The 7,871-nt window shown below is 48.8% G+C and overlaps 1 pseudogene; it reads left to right on the forward strand.

Annotated features, from left to right (window-relative positions):
- Window positions 1-2,016, forward strand: part of LOC110330026 — an 8,690-nt pseudogene extending 6,674 nt beyond the window's left edge.
- Window positions 2,017-7,871: the final 5,855 nt, after the last annotated feature.

Consider the following 7,871-nt stretch of genomic DNA (forward strand, 5'->3'; position numbering starts at 1 on the left):
AAAAAAAAAAAACTTCTGATTTGTTATTTGGGAACTGGGGCACGGGTGGAAAAGCCTGGGGTTACACACCATCTAATACTGAGCAACTGCTAGTCTTGTTCCTGGTGGGGTGTCAGGTGCTTGTCCAAATGTCATCTTCCCAGTGCCCCAAACTTCTAGCCCTATTTTCCGATGGAGAAGCTGAGATGGATGGACTCCCTTGGCTACATACTGTTGGTGGATTCCACAAGATCCCTGCTTTCTACTCCCACCCCCACTGCTGGGGAGGCAGATGAGCGGAGCAAATGTGCACAAAAGACCCCAACAACTGGATGGCTGCAGAGATGGCTCAGTGGCTAAGCGAGGGCTCTGTGCATGCAGAGGACTCAAGTTCAGTTCCCAGAGCCCACAAGAGAGGCATCCAACTGTCTCTAAGTCCAGTTTCTGCACTTGCATATACACACACTCAGAAATAAAATAGACTCAAACACCTCGATCCTAAACTGGAGGAGGAAGAGGAAGAAAGGGTTGGAAATGATGAGGAGATAGCCATTTTGGGCAAGGACAAGCCATCTTCAGAGAATAGTGAGGAGAAGCTAGTCAGTAAGTAAGTCTGACAAGCTTCCGGTAAAGATCGTGCAGAGGAATGACCCATTTGTGGTGGACTGCTCAGATTAGCTTGGGCGAACGCAGGAGTTTGACAGTGGCTTGCTACATTGGTGGATTGGTGGTGGGAAATACCACTGAGCATCCAGACCCACTTTGAAAGCAAGATAGAGCTGTTGCCTTCCCGTCCTTATGTGCCCTGCCCAACGCCCCTTCACAAACACCTCACAACAGTAGAGGGCACACCAGGGACAACGGAGCAGGAGGGCCCCCTGCCTGATGGCCTTCCAGAAAAAAAGGAACACAGCCACTATGGGTGACATGGTGTCCACTCGGTCTAGCACATTGACTGACGAGGGGACAAAGAGTGCAGAGGCCACCAAGGAAAGCAATTGGTTTCCATTTGGCATTAGCCCAGCACAGAGCCACCGGAACATCACAATTTTAAAGGATAAACTCCATAGTAAGGATGAGACCCCACTGTGTACCCTTCTGGAGTGGCAGGATTCCCTTGCTAAGTGCTGTGTCTGTGTCTCCAATACCATACGGATCCTATAGTTTGTGCCAGGCAATGACTTTGAGATGTCCAAACACCCAGGGCTGCTGCTTATCCTGGGCAAGTTGATCCTGCAGCACCATAAGCACCCAGAGCGGAAGCAGGCACCACTAACTTATGAGAAGGAGGAGGAACAGGACCAAGGGGTGAGCTGTGACAAAGTGGAGTGGTGGTGGGACTGCTTGGAGATGCTCTGGGAAAACACGCTGGTCGCCCTCGCCAACATCTCGGGGCAGTTGGACCTATCCATCCCCGTACCATGAGAGCATCTGCCTGCCTGTCCTGGACGGACTCCTGCACTGGGCAGTTTGCCCTTCAGCTGAAGCCCAGGACCCCTTCTCAACCCTAGGCCCCAAATGCCCTCCTCTCTCCCCAGAGATTGGTCTTGGAAACCCTCAGCAAACTCAGCATCCAGGACAACAATGTGGACACGCCCCCTTTTAGCCGCCTGGAGAAGTTGTATAGTACCATGGTGCACTTCCTCAGAGACCAAAAGAACCTAAGGTGCCGGGAGATGGCCGTGGTACTGCTGGCAAATCTGGCCAGGGGGACAGCCTGGCAGCGCGGGGCCATTGCAGTGCAGAAGGGCAGCATCGGTGACCTCCTGGGTTTCCTGAAGGACAGCCTTGCTGCCACACAGTTCCAGCAGAGCCAGGCAAGCCACCTGCATATGCAGAATCCACCCTTTGAACCAACTAGTGTGGACATGATGCGGTGAGCAGCCGGAGCACTGCTTGCCCTGGCCAAGGTAGACGAGAAACGTTGAGTTCACTCTGTTTGAGTCACAGCTGTTGGACATCTCCGTGTCACCATTGATGAACTCACTGGTTTCACAAGTCATTTGTGATGTACTGTTTTTGATTGACCAGTCATGACAGGCGTGGGACACCTCCCCTTGTGTGTGTGAGTGTGTGGAGAACTTAGAAACTGACTGTTGCCCTTTATTTATGCAAAACCACCTCAGAATCCAGTTTGCCCTGTGCTGTCCAGCTTCTCCTTTGGGAAAGCCTCTCCTGGTCTCTTTCCTCCTCGCCCTCACTCCCTCACACCCTTCTGTTCACCATCCTCACCTGCTTCCCTCAGGACCCCACCCTATTTGAAAAGACAAAGCTCTCCCTACATAGAAGACAGGATGCCACATTTCATAGCTGTTTTTAATGATTAAAAAAAAAAAAGGAAAAAAATACAAAAAAACCCTGAACCCTGAAGGACAAAGGTGACTGCTGAGCTGTGTGGTTTGTGGCTGTCCATTCACAATCTCTCAGGAGCCAAGAAGTTCGTAGTTGTGAGCAGGCCCTGTTCACTGGAGAGGCCTGTGCACTAGCGTGTAGATCCTTTCATGTACTGTACTGTACACCTGATACTGTAAACATACTGTAATAATAACATCTCGCATGGAAACGAGAGAAGACGCTGGGTCAGCAGCAAGCTGTAGTTTTTAAAAATGTTTTTAGCTAAATGTTGAGGAGAGGAAAAAAAGCTTTTTCCCCAAAGTATCATGCATGAACCTACAACAGCCTGACCTCTTTCTCTCGTCCTTGACTGTATGAACAACCCTGAGATCACCTCTTAGAACTGCTTTTAACCTTTAGCTGCAGCGACTGCCCTGCCACATGTGTGTATATATGACATTGTACATTGCACATACCCTTGAATCTCCACAGTTTGGTCCCCGTCCCAGCTACCCCTTTATAGTATGGCGAGTTAACAAGTTGGTGACCTGCACAAAGCAAGACACAGCTATTTAATCTCTTGCCCGATGTCACCCCTCTTGGTGCAATGCTCCACAGGTCTCTGTAAAAAGCTCTTGCTGGCTCAGCAGCCAATCAGCTCACAGGTTATTTTTTTTTTTCTGGGCTTTTGTTTTGTTTCCTTTCTAATCAAGGTGTGAAAAAGTTCTAGGTTCAGTTGAAGTTTCTGATGAAGAAACACAATTGAGATTTTTTTTTTTTTCAGTGACAAAATCTGCATATTTGCCGGGCATGGTGGCGCACGCCTTTAATCCCAGCACTCGGGAGGCAGAGGCAGACGGATTTCTGAGTTCGAACCCAGCCTGGTCTACAGAGTGTGTTCCAGGACAGCCAGGGCTATACAGAGAAACCCTGTCTCGAAAAAACAAAAACAAAAAACCAAACCAAACAAACAAACAATCTGCATATTTGTCTCTTTTTTTAAGACTTATTTATTTATTTATTATATGTAAGTATACTGTAGCTGTCTTCAGACACTCCAGAAGAGGGAGTCAGATCTTGTTACGGATGGTTATGAGCCACCATGTGGTTGCTGGGATTTGAACTCCGGACCTTCGGAAGAGCAGTCGGGTGCTCTTAACCACGGAGCCATCTCACCAGCCCCTCAATCTGCATATTTGTATTTCAACAATTTAGCTAAAATCTTGATGTAAATTCCTCCTTTTCTCCTTTTTTTTTTTTTTTTTGGCTTAGTGAATATCATTTATTCAGTATGAAATCTTTATACTATATGTTACACATGTTAAGAATAAACGTACATTAAATTTTAAAGATTAAAATAGACTCGTTAATGAAAAGTACTCCAGAAAGGGCATCCCAGGACTGAAGTCAGCTGAGTAAGGACCTCTAAAGCAGAGACCCAAGGGAGGCCTCTGTTCAGGGATGATCTAGGACTTGCGGAGCCCTGATGAGTTGGGTATGGCTGAAAAGAGAGGCATTCTGAGCAAGTGAATGACTGGAGGGTGGGCACTGAGCAGAAAGGGCCTGGGGTTGGGAACAGAGGCACAGTCACTTCACCAGCAGGCAAGAAGCTGTGGAAGATTCTCACTGCTGCCTAGAGGACCCACACACCATCCTGAGGTTAGGGCTTGCTCAGCACAGGTCGGGGTGCGGTGGAGGGCTGAGCAACATAGGGCACAGCACACAGTGCCTCCGGGAAATCCCCCCAGATGTGGGAGGCTGTGAGGGCAGCTGGACTGAGTCTGTAACACTGAGCAGCCTGGTTGGAGTCCTCATCCTGGAATGTAGTAAGGGTCAGAGCATCTGGCTCAGGCCTCACCTCTGTCCTCCAGCTGTGGCTACTGGAGACACCAGGAAGTTTCTCTTTAGGCCACTCAGGCCCTGGAGTTGCCTTACAGCAGCAGACACTGTGGATGGGGTGGGGGTGTGAGGGAGATGTGGCGGGGTGGATGAGAACCCCTGGATTACTCCCTGTGTGAATTGAATGGCTCATACCCCCAGGGTCAGCAGCTCAGGATCCCAAATGCTGCCAGGGACCACAGTGCCACCATGTACAACACTCCTCCATGAAAACGATGTTATTTTTCAAGAAAGGAAACTGACTCACCAGAGTACAACAGCCAATCAGTGAAATTCACCGTTCAGGGCCGAGCACAGTTGAGAGGCTTCTCAGAAGGTCAGAAGAGGGTTCTTATCCCTAAGGCGGGGACAACTGTATTTGTGACAGGCACCTCACAAAAGCTGGGGGAGGTGAGCAGCACTGCCGATGCTGTTAACGTAGTGAGAGCCGGAGCCATCCTCTGAGCATCGCTAGACACGGAGTGCGCCTGCTTCTACCATCTGGGGCAGAGTTACCTGCCAGTGTCTTCATCCTGGGAAGCACAGACATTCTCACAGACACGAAGGAAATGGCCTTAGACGGCAAAACATGGTCACAAGAATATAATCCTTAATATATTCATCTTGGTTACACCAATATTTTAAGTTTTTTTTGTTTGTTTGGTTGATTGTTGTTTGTTTGTTTTGTGGGTGTTTTGGGGTTTGGTTGGTTGATTGGTTGGTTTTGGTTTTTTCAAGACAGAATTTCTCTGGCCGTCTTGGAACTCACTGTATAAACCAGGCTGGCCTTGAACTCAGACACACACACTTGCTGGGTGCTGGGATAAAAGGCGTGTGCTACCACTGCCTTGAAAATTATTTTATTTTTAAGACTCACTGTTTGATGGTATTACACGCCTGTAATCCCAGCACTCAGGAGGCAGAGGCAGGTGGATCTCTGAATTTGAGGCCAGCCTGGGCTACAGAGTGTGCTTTGGGACAGCCAGGGCTACATAGAGAAGCCTTGTCTCATAATTCAAATAAATAAAAGACTAGTTGTGTCTCACCATCACCATGCCTGAACTATTTGTGGTTTTAAAGCATAATTTGCACCGGGCGTAGTGGCGCACGCTTTTAATCCCAGCACTCGGGAGGCAGAGACAGGCGGATTTCTGAGTTCGAGGCCAGCCTGGTCTACAGAGTGAGTTCNAGGACAGCCAGGACTATACAGAGAAACCCTGTCTCGAGAAAAAACAAACAAACAAACAAACAAAAAGCATAATTTGCACAACAATAAAACAAGATTTTTCTCTTTTAAAAATTCAAGTAAAGGGGCTGGTGAGATGGCTCAGTGGGTAAGAGCACCCGACTGCTTTTCCGAAGGTCCTGAGTTCAAATCCCAGCAACCACATGGTGGCTCACAACCATCCCTAACAAGATCTGACGCCCTCTTCTGGAGTGTCTGAAGTCAGCTACAGTGTACTTACATATAATAAATAAATAAATCTTTAAAAAAAAAAATTCAAGTAAAAAGAACTGCAGTTGATAAACAGTTTCTGATCTTTCTGATCTGTCCAGGTGATTTGAAACATTCTTTGTTAAAAGGGCTTTCATGCTTGAGTATGAGGGGAGCTGGGGGGGAGGCAGGGATGTGTGTGTGTGTGTGTGTGTGTGTGTGTGTGTGTGTGTGTGTGTGTGTTGAATATGGAAATTAGAGGGCAACTTGCAGGAGTCAGTTTTCTACTACCCTGTGGGACCTGGGCATTGAACTCAGGTTATTGGGCTTGGTGGCAAACACCTTTGCTTGCTGAGCTCTCTCACTGACCCTCAAATCCCATATTCTAACTATGAACAGAAGGAGTAACAATCAAATCATCTGTAAAAATAAATGAAGAGCTTTGACACCCCAGATCACTGGAGGAGACAGTCCTCCTGTCTGTTCCTACTCACTCCAAAGCTTTCAAAAGAGTGACTGTGTGCAAAGCGAGAGAGCTCGCAACAAATCCGCAGGTCTGTTTGACCACCTGGGACTAAAGAATGCAAACCGTCACTCTTACATCACAATTCAGAAGGCGCAGAGCATCCCTGTTCTGCGTCCTTTTGGCTCGGCTTTTGCTCATGTTTTAGTATTTCCCTTTGCATTATTGAAGGCGTTTGGTGTATTTTAGATACAAGTGCGGTTGGTTTGCATGTATTTCTTCCTGTGTAGCTTGTCCTTTTATCCTTATTTTAGCTGAATCTTGCAGAAGCAAGGTATTTCTAAAAGGCGACTGAGCTGCGGAAGCAGGCTGGGCGGCGGGTCCTCTTGCCGGGTCTGTGCCTCCTCCCGAGCCACAGTGTGGGGGTGGGGAAGCAGGGGCCCTGGAAGAAGCAGGAAGTGGACTCCGATGGTGGAGTAAGAACAGGAGAAAGGCACAGGAGAGAAGATACAACCAGAGGACACCAAGGACAAAATCTGAAGGGGAACCATCCCCCCCCAACTTCTACTCCCCCCCACCCCCCCCCCCTGCCCGCAACTCAGAAAGTGAGGCTTGCAGCTGCGGAGGCTTCTCAGGGGGACACACCTCTGCAACCCAGAGCACCAGAGGCATCAGCCTAGGGTACTTGCAGCGGGTGACCTGGTCACACAGACGTTCCCACCCCAAGATCTCTCAGTCCTGCTCAGGGGCTGTCTTTGTTGGGAGCTGGAGCAAGGATCCCTGCAGGGACCCTGGGGTTTCTCACTTTCCCATCTTGCTGTGAGCCATATGGGTAGCCTCTGATCCTAGCAATTCACAGCAGTTTGATGTGCCTCGGTTAAAGCCACAATCCTTTAGGTCATTTTAGCCTGGTTGTGCCACAACTTTGAAGCATGTGATGGAAGATACCTAACTTGCTTCTTGGGAGTCTTCTGGCCCCAGGCTCAGCCCCCAACCTGCTAGCCCCAACTCCTTGCCTTCGTCCAACTTCCATGCAGATGCAAACTGCAGAAAAGTCTGGGCTTATAGCGCTACTTCATCTGGCACAGCCCGCACCGTGAGACCATTGGCTCTTCCCAGGCTCGTCCCACTACCGCACATACTAGAGTTCTCTGTGTGCCTCACTTGTAGGCCAGTATACTCTTCCTACCTTCGGGCTGGAGCGTGCTGGGAAATAGGAGGAAAGGGAGAAACAAACAACTTGAACTTTGAGGGTCAATCCTAGTTAGTAGCGCACCAACCCCACCCCGAATATAGCTCAAGTAGGTTTTTGTTGTTGTTGTTGTTGTTTGTTTGTTTGTTTCGAGACAGGGTTTCTCTGTGTAGCCCTGGCTGTCCTGGAACTCACTCTGTAGACCAGGCTGGCCTCGAACTCAGAAATCCGACTGCCTCTGCCTCCCAAGTTCTGGGATTAAAGGCGTGCGCCACCACCTCAAGTAGGTTTTGAATTCTCAGTCCTACCTCAGTTTCCCAAGTGCTAGGATTACAAGAGAGAGGCTCACTCAGAGCTGCTTGTCAAGTGGAAACTTCGTTCTAATACATTGACTGAGGAATGAGAAAATAACTCAGAAAAACAAAACAAAAAACCAGAACAGCCGGGCATGGTGGCGCACGCCTTTAATCCCAGCACTCGGGAGGCAGAGGCAGGTGGATTTCTGAGTTCGAGGCCAGTCTGGTCTACAGAGTGAGTTCCAGGACAGCCAGGGCTATACAGAGAAACACTGTCTCGAAAAACCAAAAAAA

The sequence above is a fragment of the Mus pahari genome, chromosome 12 (assembly GCF_900095145.1).
Source record: "Mus pahari chromosome 12, PAHARI_EIJ_v1.1, whole genome shotgun sequence".
Lineage (NCBI taxonomy): Eukaryota > Metazoa > Chordata > Mammalia > Rodentia > Muridae > Mus > Mus pahari.